At 46.6% G+C, this 14019-nt stretch overlaps 1 protein-coding gene across 2 annotated transcripts in view; it reads left to right on the plus strand.

Moving 5' to 3' along the window:
- Window positions 1-5893: 5893 nt before the first annotated feature.
- Window positions 5894-14019, plus strand: part of LOC130357969 (myeloperoxidase-like) — a 68010-nt gene continuing 59884 nt past the window's right edge. Inside the window, exons 1-2 of one of the 2 annotated variants that reach the window (XM_056560757.1) lie at window positions 5944-5964; window positions 9538-9645. The gene's annotated coding sequence lies outside the window, so the exon portion shown is untranslated. Of the gene's footprint in view, window positions 5965-9537; window positions 9646-14019 lie in introns of both variants that reach the window. The other variant, XM_056560756.1, reaches the window with a different exon arrangement.

Here is a 14019-nt window from a genome sequence, read left to right on the forward strand (position 1 = left end):
GTTGATAAAAAAAAAATGTTTTCCAGTGGAGTACCCCTTTAAACCATCTGGACAGTGGTGATCTACTGCCTTTACTGTTTACCTTCAAACTGGATGAAGAGAACATATATGTCTTTAAAGTCATTGGTTCTGTGAAAATGTTAAAGCCTTCTTTAATGGTCACTATTGTTTCAATGTCATTTGCACTTTGTAAATCATTATTTTACCAAAAATGACTCCTTACCCAGATTAAAAAGCTCTAAAGTCTTGATCACTATAAGGCGTCTCTCTTCCCTGCAATTTGCTCTGCGCTGCATGTTGTTAGGGGAACATTTTCTCTTACAATCTACCTAAAGGGTAAGTCATGGTGGATTCCCTCTTATCTCAGCAGCGGTTTATGTGCTTAAAGTGACTCCTTCCTTGGTGTGCTAATGTAATTTCTATCATTTCTCCTCACATATCTTGCAGACCCAGTGACCCCGTTCTCTCTCCACATTCCATGTATACTAGTGTACTGAACATCATACCCATCACAGTCCAACCAATAGAGGAGGAACGAGATGGCACTCACATCTTGCAGTGAAGAAGTAGGTAAGCTTTATTTGTGGGGTAACAAGGCCAGAAAAACAGAGCGGTAACCTGGGACGACGACCGTTCCGCAGGCACCAGTTACCTGCTTCGACTGGTACCTACCAGTTCGTTCACTTTTGTTTGCCATGTGAAAATCGTAAGGGAATTCGTATAGTGCACATGCGCATTTATATCTTTCATGTAACTAACACTATACCCTACACTAGAACCTTTCTACTAAACTAACCTACCCTATCTAACATTAACTATCAATTCAGTATATAATTTGATTTGCTTTAAAAAAAAAAAAAAAAAAGCACAGCACAGACAGTGTTCAATCTCCTCTCACAACCACGTGAAACTGCAAAAAAAAAACGCTGCTGGGAAGAATCTTTTATAGTGAATTGGCGGGCAACTTTCCTATTGGTTGCTAGGGATGTTGCTGACCTCTGACAACTGTATTTGCATCCTTCTCACTGGCCCACAAGCTAAAAGAAGGGAAGGATCAGTGTCCTCTGGAAGTGCCGATATTCGCGAATATTTGTATATTCGCATATACAAAATATTCACGCTCCACACCGACTCACACAGTAAATAATATTGGAGCCTTCTTTGGACCACAAGCTGAAAGCAGGGAGGGATGATCACTTTTTTACACAGGACACATCATTGTTGTGATGTTGTACCATGAAAAAAAAAAAAAAAAAAAAAAAACGAATATTTGTCATTACAAATATATAGTGCTATATTCTAAATATTCGCAAAATCGCGAAGTGCCGTATAAATCGCTGAAAAAATGAGCAATTTGAATATTTGTGCTCAACAATATTGTAGAAATCGGAGGAGATACAACTCACCACAACCCTTGAGGCTCGAGGAGACGGGCGATTCACAGGAAAGATCCAGGGAGCGATCAGATAATCCGCAAGAAGAAAGAGAAAAAGAAAAAAGCAGAGGGATTAGTAGGGTGAAAGGCCAGAAGGACAGGAGCAGCCACAAGAGGACAGCTACAAGGGGACTACAAGAAGATGTCATATGGACCAGTATCATAGTCAGGCATTTGTGTGAGGATGGAAACATTGGGGGGAGATTTATCAAGACCTGTGCAAAGGAAAAGTTGCCCATAGCAACAAATCAGATCGCTTCTTTCATTTTGCAGAGGCCTTGTTAAAAATGAAAGAAGCAATCTGATTGGTTGCTATGGGCAACTAGGAAACTTTCCCTCTGCACAGGTTTTGATAAATCTTCCCCCTTTTGCATCGTGGGAAGGCTGGAGGGGTATGTATCAAACCTTTTACTCCATTATTTTGGCTGTAGTTTGTCTCTATTTTTGGTGCAGTAGCTTTTTAGAGACAAATAATTGCAGCAAACCAAAAAGAATTTTTTTTTCAAAGTGACATTGTAAGTCGTGATTTCAGTTGAAGACATGCTGTCAGAGGCGGCTCTCTAATTAGGCGATATAGACGGCCGCCTAAGGCCTCGCGCTAAAAAGGGCCTCGCGGTCGCCTCAATCGTGTTGTTAGAGCAGTGATTTTGGCGAGATTTTAATTTGTTTATTAAATTTCCCGCCCCGGCCTGCGCGCAGGGGGGAAGGGAAGCCTGCTTGCGCACTGCTCACATAGCATCCCCCTGCATCCCCTGCGTCCCCCCCCCTCCCCCTTGCGGCGCAGTGAGCCGTAAATGGTGCCCGACGGCGGAGCGAGCTGCATTTGCGCCGGACTGCTGTGGAACTGCATGCTGCGCGGGCCGGCTTGCTTAAGGTACCGTACTGTTACCCCTTCTCAGCCTTGTCCAAACCCCCCACTGTCACCCAGGTCCACCCTCTGCCCCCCCCCCCGTCACACATGTCCACCCCCCCCCGTCATCTATGTCCGCCTTGTCTACTTCCCTGTCCAGCCCTGTCACCCATGTCTACCCACCCACCCCCCCTGTCACCCATGCACCCATGGCCATTCATTTTGTGGTGTTGGGAAACCCCTTGGAGCCCTGCTGGCTCATCGAGGATCAGGGGCCCGTTACTCTGGTAGCTCTGGATGTATATATAGCTATATACTCTATGATATAAGTATCCAGTCCAGTGTTTTCCAACCAGGGTGCCTGCAGCTGTTGCAAGTCTGTCCAGGCATGCTGGAAGTTGTAGTTTTGCAACAGCTGGATGCACCCTGGTTGGGAAAAACCGATCCAGTTCATACTCATCCCACATCATGGCCAGTTAGGATGTCAGGTGTGTATACTGTCCGTAATAATGTTATAATAACATGTCCACCCCTGTCCACCCTCCCTGTCACCCATTTCCACCCCCTGTCACCTACGGGGGGGTTTTAGGTCCGGTCCAAAACCGCATACGGGTCAAAACTGAGCCGACCAGAGTTACCGTTTCACTCCGGTAGGCTCATTAAAGTAAATGGAGTCACAGGCTGATCTGGCTGGGGTACGGGAGTGCCTGGTTTGACCCTCCCCCCGCCGGATTCGGCACCCGTATGTACAAAACGTTGTGAGAATGCAGCCTTATACTGCCACACACTGTGCCCCTAAATATAAAACCTCAAAAATAACCATGCTATACGCTGTACCCTCCCACACATCATACATGCATCTTGCTTAAACACATCTATCATTCATATACACATCATTATACATACATACATCATACATACACACGCCACCTCCGGACCTCGCCAAACACATGCATTATACATACATACATCATACATACACACATCATTCATACACGCCACCTCCGGGCCCGCCAAAACACATGCATTATACATATATACACACAGATCATTCATACACATACATCATACATAAATACACCCGCCGCCTCCAGATCCCTCTGCATAATTCATCTCCACGCATCATACATACATCCTTCTAGCTTATACACATCTCCACACATCATACATATACATCTCGCTTACACACATCATTCATACATCATACATACAGTACATACACACACATCATTCATACACACGCCACCTCTGGTCCCCCCACACATGTATAATACATACACATCATACATACACATACATCATACATAAACACATCATACATACACCTGCTACCTCCAGATCCCCCAACATAATACATGTCCACACATCATACATATATCCTTCCAGCTTACACACATCATACATACATCTTGCTTACACAACATCTATCATTCATACATCATACATACACACACATCATTCAAACACACGCTGCCTCTAGACCCCAAACCCCCCCTTCCCTATGCATATATACATCGCGCTTACACCTACATACATACATTACACACATTCTACATACATATACATACACACAACATACATACACAAACGCAATAATACAAACACACATGATACATGTATTCACACATAACGTCCCCCCCCCACCCCGCCCCCCCCCCAGGTCCTCGGCCTCCTCACCTGCATACGGCGTGAGTTCAGGGTGATCCGGTCCCGGGAATCCAGTGTTGGAGGCAGCAGGCCGCACGGAAGCTTTAGTGCCCCGGCCAAAGCAGAGTCCCGTGCTACAGCGCGGCCCAGGGGTGCAGGAGGTTGGCCGGGGGTGCAGGGGGTTGGGGTTCCGGGTTTTTATGGGTCTTAGTTCGGAGGGGGGGGGGCACTGCTGGGGGCCCCTACATAGACGAAAGGCAACCCCCCCGCCGGCCACCAAGAATATGTTGCCGCGGATGTTGGGGTCAGAGGCAGATAGAGAGCACCGGCTCCTATCTGCTTGCCAGCCTCCACGTCTTCCTCGGCGCCAGTAGCAAGAAGACGTTCGTGCCTGCGCGGCGCACGTTTGCCTCCAGAAGTCAATCTGCTGCGGCAGGAGGAGGGATAAGAGTGGCCGCAAACTTAAAGAAAAAAGTTTTTAAACATTGCATTGAAGCAGACAGCCACTGGACGGCCCGGTGTGCCCGATATCCAGCCCGGCCCTGGCTGCAGCATAGTATAGTGAAGTGGCAGGGGGCCCTGCGGGCCCCCCGGGCTGTGGGGCCCGGTTGCGATTGCGACCCTTGCGACCTCTATAGCTACGCCACTGTCTACACCCCTCTGTCACCCATGTACACTCCTCTACACCCCTCTGTCACCCATGTACACTCCTCTACACCCCTCTGTCACCCATGTACACTTCTCTACACCCCTCTGTCACGCATGTACACTCCTCTACACCCCTCTGTCACCCATGTACACTCCTCTACACCCCTCTGTCACCCATGTACACTTCTCTACACCCCTCTGTCACGCATGTACACTCCTCTACACCCCTCTGTCACCCATGTACACTCCTCTACACCCCTCTGTCACCCATCTACACTCCTCTATACCCCTCTGTCACCTATGTACACTCCTCTACACCCCTCTGTCACCCATGTACACTTCTCTACACCCCCCTGTCACCCATGTCCACCCCCCTGTCACCAATGTCCACCCCCTGTCACCCATGTCCACCCCCTGTACACCGCTGTATACCCCTCTGTCACCCATGTACACCCCTCTACACCCCACTATAATCCATGTACACGCCTCTACACCCATCTGTCACCCATGTACACTCCTCTACACCCCTCTGTCACCCATGTACACTCCTCTACACCCCTCTGTTACCCATGTACACTCCTCTACACCCCTCTGTCACCCATGTACACTCCTCTACACCCCTCTGTCACCCATGTACACTCCTCTACACCCCTCTGTTACCCATGTACACTCCTCTACACCCCTCTGTCACCTATGTACACTCCTCTACACCCCTCTGTCACCCATGTACACCTCTCTACACCCCTCTGTCACCCATGTACACTCTTCTACACCCCTCTTTCATCCATGTACACTTCTTTACACCCCTCTGTCACCCATGTACACTCCTCTACACCCCTCTGTACACTCCTCTACACCCCTCTGCCACCCATGTACACTCCTCTACACCCCTCTTTCACCCATGTACACTCCTCTACACCCCTCTGTACACCCCTCTACACCCCTCTGTCACCCATGTACACTCCTCTGCACCCCTCTTTCACCCATGTACACTCCTCTACACCCCTCTGTCACCCATGTACACTCCTCTACACCCCTCTGTACACCCCTCTACACCCCTCTGTCACCCATGAACACTCCTCTACACCCCTCTGTCACCCATGTAAACTCCTCTACACCCCTCTGTCACCCATGTACACTCCTCTGCACCCCTCTGTTCCATCCTCTACACCCCTCTTTCATCCATGTACACTCCTCTGTCACCCATGTACACTCCTCTACACCCCTCTGTCACCCATGTAAAAAAAAAAGTGAGGAGCCGGAGCCTAATAGGTTTGTTTTGCAGGTTTAACGGTGAAGAATTATGGGTGGAAGAAATCGTGATGATGGCCAAGACCAAATGGAGAAGAGAAGGCAACGACTCAAATTAGAGAAGACGTCATTTGTGAGTTGCTGTATAAAACAGTACTTTAAACTACATACCCACTGATAAATAGATATAGTGCATTGCAGGTTTTTTAAATCATTTTTACCATTTTTTTTTTTTGCTCGTCGACCTCGGCAGGGGAGCCCTGCGGAAACTTTTTTTTTTGTAACTTTTTTTCTTCTTTTTTATCGCGCTTGGGGGGCCTCAGATTTATTTTTGCCTAAGGCCTCAGAAAGTCTAGAGCCGCCTCTGCATGCAGTGGTCAGGAATTTATGATTTGAGTCTTTTTAGTTTGTCGCATATTTTGGCACAATTACGCTTATTTGGGCACAATTCTACACCAGTCCTCAGTTGGCTTAGAAACTGACTGTGGACAGCATTATTAAAAAGTTGCACATTTTGTCGAACGGGTTAAAAGTCACACATAAAGCCACAGATAAATGTGATCTGGGCTAGATTTATCACATGCTCTACACATGTAATAAATTTGGAGCAGGTACACAGTTTCCACCATGTGAATGAATGGAGTAAAAAGACGTGTACCTCCTTCACTTTTCATGCATACCCCCATTGTGTTTGGAGGAGGCTGGAGTCATTTGTGGGGAAAAAGGCAAGATAACGTGAAAAATATGTTTGTGTTGCGGGTTCTGGCCAAGAGTTTTGGCTGTAACAGATTATCATGATGTCCTGGACCAGATGGGGAAGAAAAAAAAAAAAAAAAAAAAAGAGAATGACTCTGATCAGGGAATATGTCATTTGTGAGTCACTGCATTAAAACGTACTGTAATCTGATTAGGAAACATATTTTAAAAAAATGATTCTGTAAGGGTGTCCCGCTAATTTTTTTCCCAAGGGGAGCCCCAAGCCAACATGGGGGGGACAATTTTCTGTTCTCGCCTTAGGACTAAAAAGAGCTAGCTACAGCTCTGCATGCAGCCATATCATCTCTTTGAGGTACAGCTGCAGCGGGAGGTTGGGATGATTGACAAACCTCTACAACAGGGGGAGTCTGATTGGAAGGGAAAGGTGCCGAGGCTTGCGAGGAGAGCACAGGAGAGTTTTGCAGAGGTGGGACCATGGAGGGAGGGCAGTCCGCCATGTTGCGGGCAGTGGCGCCCGTCAATGGGAGTGTTAGGTGGTGTAACTCCTTGTGTCTATGAGAGAGGGTACCTGCCGGTGGCTGAGGGACCCATAGGGTAGAGGGAGTTCCCCTGGAGTCTCTAGCGCGCAGCTCCTGTGAGGAGGAGGTGGGTACCTGCTGCGTCGGAGGCTGAAGAGGCAGCTGCGGCCTCCCGTGCCCAGTCCATTCCGCCTGTTTGGAGCTTGAAAATACGCTGTAATGGCGTGAGATGAGGTGAGGGGTTGCAGCAGAGCTTTATCCTTCTTTTTGTCAAGGTGTCTGCCACCCATAGCAATCCATTTATTAATCAACAGCCCTCCAGGAGCTCTAGAGAAATGCGGCTGAAAATTTTATGTGTGACACCTGTCTATAGCTTCCTATTGCTATTTGTCTCTGGGTACTGTTTCAACACTTCACACGTTCCATGAGAATACTGAGTTAAAGCAAATCTGTCTGCAGCATCACCTGCTCTAACCTGCTGGTGCTGCTTGTAAGTGAGGGTTGTTTGCCTTTATCTTCCTAGGTGCCGCTATTCTCGAGATATCGTTAAAAATCCAAATATGTTAATGAGGCTTCGAGGTGCACTGGTTCTTCTTATCAGCCAATCCTTTTTGCGCCCCCTAATAAATGTTCCTATGTTCTTTTGCACCTAGCCGCTATGTGCTGAGAGTCACTAAGGGCTGGATATCTCAGATGTGCGGAACCTCAGCGAATAGCGGTAACGTTCAGAAGATTGAACACATGACTATTCACCAGGGTGCGGGAGTAAGGAAAGAAGAACAAGTGCAGTGCACCTTAGGACTAGTGAACGCACCAAGTACACCAATAGCCTAATTTACCTATTTGGATTTTTAGCAATATCTTAAGGACGGTGGCACCTGGGGAGATAATGTAAAGACCACTTTGATCAGTGTTACTTGTACTAACAAGTAGTACCAGCAGGCAGGGCCGCCATCAGGGGGGTACAACCCACACACTTTTAAGGGGCCCGGAGCTTGAGGGGGGCCCTGTCCTTTTTTTTTTTTTAGCTTGTCAGTTAGTGACTGTGTCTGTCACTCACTGACCGCTGGGGGCCCGCCCCTGTACACTGCTCGTTGACTGATTGACTGACAACATACAGTCAGTCAATCAGTCAGAATCATTTGAAAAGGCGGCCGGCCCCCTCAAACACCGGGCTGGCCCTACCGGGGGACATAAGACGGGGCAACCAGACTTTTGTGTGTGTCTTTTGGGGGGGGGTGATTCCTAATGTGGGGAATTTATGCTACACTACCTAATGTTGGGGATTTATATACACTACCTAATGTGGGGAGTTTATATAAACTACCTAATGTGGGGAATTTATGCTACACTACCTAATATGGGGAATTTATGTTATGCTACCTTATGTGGGGATTTTATGCTACGCTACACCTAATGTGGGGAATTTATATACACTACACCTAATGTGGGGGATATATATACACTACCTAATGTGGGGAATTTATGCTACGCTACCATATGTGGGGAATTTTTGCTACGCTACCTAATGTGGGGAATTTATGCTACCCTACCTAATGTGGGGAATTTATGCTACACGACCTAATGTGGGGAATTTATGCTACGCTACCTAATGTGGGGAAACTATGCTACCTAATGTGCGGGAACTGGTGCCTACCTAATGCAGATTAATGTGAGTTGCAGTGCAATTTTATGGCATAGTACTCTTTTTTTGGGGGGGGGGAGAGGAGAAGTGGGGGCCCAGGCACATTCTTTGCACAGGGGCCCTCTGCTGTCCGTGTTCGCCCCTGGCGCCAGGTATAGGCTGCATCTCTCTATATAGGGATGCAGCTCCATCCCCTGAAAGAAATCTCTGCCCCTGCCAGGCTGGTCCATCACCCCCCCCCCCCCCCCCCACCCACCCCCATATTCTATTGCTGCTTTCAAAAGAGAAAAAGAAAAAGTGCAGTTCACACAGCGCTTCTTTCATCACTGCTCCTGCCCAGCAGCACTGTGTGCGCCATTAAGATGCACACCACATTCAATATGGAGTGACAGGAAGGAGCCAGCAGCTTCATCCTGTCACTCCAGCCCCGGCTTCCTGTGTGGCAGCGGCTTATCAAAGAGGCTGTCCGTACAGGAAGCAGAGAGAAGAGGAGCGTCAGCAGCTGCAGGGAAACAAAGGAAAGGTGAGTGATTACTTTTTTTCATGCTATGAGGGGATAATATACGATGGCGGCAATATGAGGGGGATAATATACAATGGAGGGCAATGTGAGGGGCATAATATACTATGGGGTAATGTGAGGGGCATAATACCCTATGGGGGCAATGTTTGGGCCTGCTAATCTATAGGGACAATGTTGGGACCTAATACTATACAGCTGCTCAGAGGGATCTAATACTATTTGGGGCAGTGTAATACATATAGGTGGTTTGTATAGAGTTGAGAATTTTGCTGTAGCGAGAAGCCTAAAATGTTTGTCTGGCAGATTCGGTGAAGTCGAGTTGTGATCGGGAGAAATCTTCATGATGACCCAGGACAGATGGAGAAGAAAGAGAAAAGTGAATGACTCTGATCAGAGAAGACGCCCCCGTGAGTATGTACCTTAATCACTTATAAGGTCTGCAGCACCTGTGTACAGCTCAAATCTACCTCTATATAGGGGTTATTGATCTTTTGTATAGTGGTTTTTATTCAGTAACAATATAGCAGTGTTAGTGGTAATGGTAGTGGTCATGGTGTGGCAGAATTATATGTCCCTTGTATTGTGGTGTTATTAGTAATACTGGTCTGTGTATAGTGGCTTTTATTTCCTTACAGTATGGTGGTATTATTTAGTCACTCCAGAAATAATATAGAGTGGTGATATTATTTTATGTTTCTAAGCCCGATACTAAGATAAAATCCAGTGTGTGCCACAGGGGGGGGGGGGGGGGGGCAGACTACAAGCTGTGTAAGGGGCCCCAAAATTTCTGATGCCAGCCCTGCCAGCAGGTAAGTGTGGATGATGCTACTGACAAATTGCCACTATAAAAACTAAAGCAGCAAACTTAGTGGCAACCAAAAATTTTGTACATTTTGTACATTGGCCACTGACAGTCCAGAAAAAAGCATTTAAGGTAAGTTATAAATCTATTGACATTTCATCCCCTATCAATCTGAAAGATTTTTGGCCGACATTTATCAATGAGTTTACACCTTTTTTTCTCCGTACAAAAGGCGCTATTTTGGTGCACTGTGTGTTATTTTGCCCCTTTTGGTGGTAGAATATTTTAGTCATTCCAGATGTTTTGGAGTAGCAGTACTTGCTTTTCAATTCAGCGTATGCCATGGACTGAAATTTATGAACTGCGCCTTTTTGTAAAAAGGCGCAAAAAAGGCGCAAAGCCACTGAAAGTGTCTAAAACTACACCATCCCAGACCTGGCGTAGCTTTTTAGTGTATGTGAAGAGAGAAATTTCAGAAAATGTTTACCTGCACAAAATGTATCAAATGCTCTGTGACCATTTAATACATTTGGTGCTCCTACACATTATCAGCACACACAAAAAGGGTGTAAAAAATGCTTCACTTACACCTACAATGATAAATGTGGGCATTTGTCTTTTATACAGGTAGCGGTAAAGACGCACAAACACAAACTAACTGTCCCTCTCCCTTAGTCGGGGGATCCATGCAAGATTTGACCTCGTGGAGTTTTAATAATTATGAGAACCGTGAGTAATATGCCCAGAACTACATGGGAGGATCTTGTCAATGATCTCAATGCTGCTGGTGGCATAGTCACCAAGAAAACAATTGGTAAAATTGGTTGAATTTCAGTCCTTCGTGGCATAGTGTGTTACCAATTGTTTTCTTGGTGACTATGGTTCCAGCTGCTATGAGATCATTGACAAGATCCTGGGAATGCATTATGACCTACTGATGAAATATCTGGATTGACCAATCCTATATGAGGAAGTTGTAGTAGCAGGAAGCAGTCAGGTTTTCAGGAAAGTTTCATCATAACAGCCTTTCCTTAAATCGTCAATGCAAATATGTTAGTTGCAAGAAAGCTGGTTTTGGCTGGCTGGCAAGTACTAGTACACAGCCATATTATTAATACCTAATACTGTACCAGTCCTCCTCTTGGTACCCAAACAATCCTGATTCATGGACCCAATAATGCTTCTGAAGGTTTTCTGTGGTATCTGACATCACGATCTTAGGTCTCAGCAGATCAAATTTTTGCAGAACATTCCACATATGTGGCTGGATTGTGATTTGGGAGATTTTTTATTCAAGTCTTCGCCATATACTCTTTGTCATATTTCTCAAACTCCTCCTTTTTTGCAGAGTTCCAGTGGATGCATTATCCAGAAAAAGTAGATTCTCCCAATAGCGGACGCTCACAGGGAATAAAAAAGTGTCTGCTATTGAGAGATGTCCCTTATTGGGAAAAAGGCTCAAAATTCTTCCTAAATAACAGAATACTGTACTGTACTCACTCCAAAGTGTAATTACCTATAAAACACAATAAAAAGCAATTTTACAGTACAATCTCCGAGTGTCGATTAATCTCCCCTTATCACCCCCCTGTATCATTCCATACCCCCTTTGATACCCTGTGCCATCTTATTCCTACATGCATTGTGCCAAATTATCCTTCCCCCTTACCCCCTGTGCCATATAATTTCCCCTTGATACCCCTTCCCGTGCCATTTCATTCCCCCTTCTTAATCCTCTGTGTAAATGCATCACTCCCCTCCCTTTATGAAGTGGCACAGGTGGATAAAGGGGGAATAAAATAGCACAGGGGGTGGTAAAGAGGGGGTGGGGAATTTGCATAGAGGGCAATGAAGGGGGAATTAAAAAGCACAGGGGGGATCAAGAGGAAATTATGTGGCACAGTGGGTAATAAAGGGAAGGATGATTTGGCACAAGGGGATAAAGTGGCATGGGGGATCAGGGAGGGGGTGAGTGATGTGGCTGGCGGACGTACAGAAGCAGGAGACCACTGTTTAAACATTGGTCTTCTGCTTCTGTGCTGGGGCTTCTGCATGGGGGTGCAGCGATGGCCTGGGCCCCCTACTGGGGTATTGGCTGTACCTCCAAGGTAGGGCCGGCACATAAGCCTGGTTGTCCCCAATTGGAAGTGTTTTGTCCCCTAATGGTAGTGTTTTGTTCCCTACTGGGTATGTCCGCGTCCGCTATTGGTAATGTCCGCCTATTCGGAGGGTGCAAATTCATGTCTTATGGGACTCTGCCATGCAATTATAAACTGTCCACAATTGGCAGGTGTCCCCTATTCGGAGGTATCCACTAAGGTGAGATTTTACTGTATAACTGAAATACAGCTGCAATGAACGGGTGTACTTGGTCTAAACAATGTTTAGGTAGGTGGCATTTTTTTTAAACATTCACATTAATGCCAGGAGCCAAGGGTTCCAAAAGCTCATTTCCCAGAGCATAGCACTACCTCTGCTGCCTTGCCTAGCTCACATAGTGTGTCCTGGTGTCATCTCTGCCCCAGTTATGTAACATTCATTTGTCTGGATAATGCAAAAGAAAACATGATCAATCAAACAACCTTTATGTGAGAGTTGATGGTAAAAACCTGGGCCCCAAATATAGTTGTCATTGTCACCTAAAATCTGGCCAATCCATGGTAAGGCTGGGTCAGAATGGTTGTTCTTTTTATCTGTGAAGATATATGCTAAAGACTGTAATAGCATTTGCTTTTCAGAGCCAAGTAAAGAAGCCCCCACCTGCCAGCCCACAGGTTCTGTCCCTTTTAAGTGGCATGCCCATTACCACTGGCTGAAATCCATCCTGCACTACACCTATGGTGCACTGGGAACCTTGCAAAAGGAGAGTCAGAACACCCGAAGTGGCCTAAAGTAGAACAACAAGAACATACCCACCACAGGAGATGTGACATTGATGCGTTGATGACCTCTTTGGGATCCTGATATAGTTTTAGTATTGAGGCCACTCTTAGGAGATCAAAAAAACCTACACCTTAGACTCAACACTTTTCTAAAGTCCAAAGGCTGTTGTAAAGCTATGTTCACACTGTCACCATTGTCCATTAGGAGCATTAGTCACATAGGCGTGCGCACAGGGTGTGCCGGGTGTGCACAGGCACCGCTGCTGCAGGACTTTATTTTTTTCTCAATACTAAACCCCAGCCCCACCTGACATCCCCGACATCACCCGCCCGACATCACCAACGTCAACCAACCCCCCCCCCATAGTGCGCATTGCCTGGAGCCCGCAGGCGCGCACTGTGTATGGAGAGCCCGCACAGGAGAGGCCCGCTGCCAGGGCAAGGACAGGCCCGCTTCCAAGACAGGAGAAGCCCGGGCCCCAGCTCTGGAGTCTACATTATGTAGGCTCACAGCTCAGGACTACATCCCCATCATGTATTATTGTCTATTATATGTAGGCTACATATAATAGACAGTCACAATCATACATGATGGGAATGTAGTCCTGAGCTGTGAGCCTGGGCATGTGCGGTGTGGTCAGGGCATACTGGGAGTTGCATGCTGGGAGTTGCAGTTACTACTGTAACGCCCAGCATGCTCTGATAGTATCAGAGTATGCTGGGCATTACAGTTAGTATTAACTGCAACTCCCAGCATGCCCTGATACAATCTCGGTCCGCTCTGCAGCTGTCCCAAAATTAGTTTTGGGTCAGCGGCAAAACCATAGGCTGTATCAGCCTGATACAGTCTATGGTTTTGCAGCTGACCCAAAACTACAACTCACATTATGTTGCACTATACTCCTGAGTCCTGGGGAAGCAATGCAATAATTTTGTGACAGCTGCAGAGCAGACCAAGATTGTATCAGGACATGCTGGGAGTTGCAGTTACTATCTGTAATGCCCAGCATGCCCTGATACAGCTTATGGTTTTGCAGCTGACCCAAAACTACAACTCCCATTATGTTGCACTATACTATAATATAGGTTATATGGTGCTAC

Source organism: Hyla sarda, chromosome 2 (genome assembly GCF_029499605.1).
Source record: "Hyla sarda isolate aHylSar1 chromosome 2, aHylSar1.hap1, whole genome shotgun sequence".
Classification (NCBI taxonomy): domain Eukaryota; kingdom Metazoa; phylum Chordata; class Amphibia; order Anura; family Hylidae; genus Hyla; species Hyla sarda.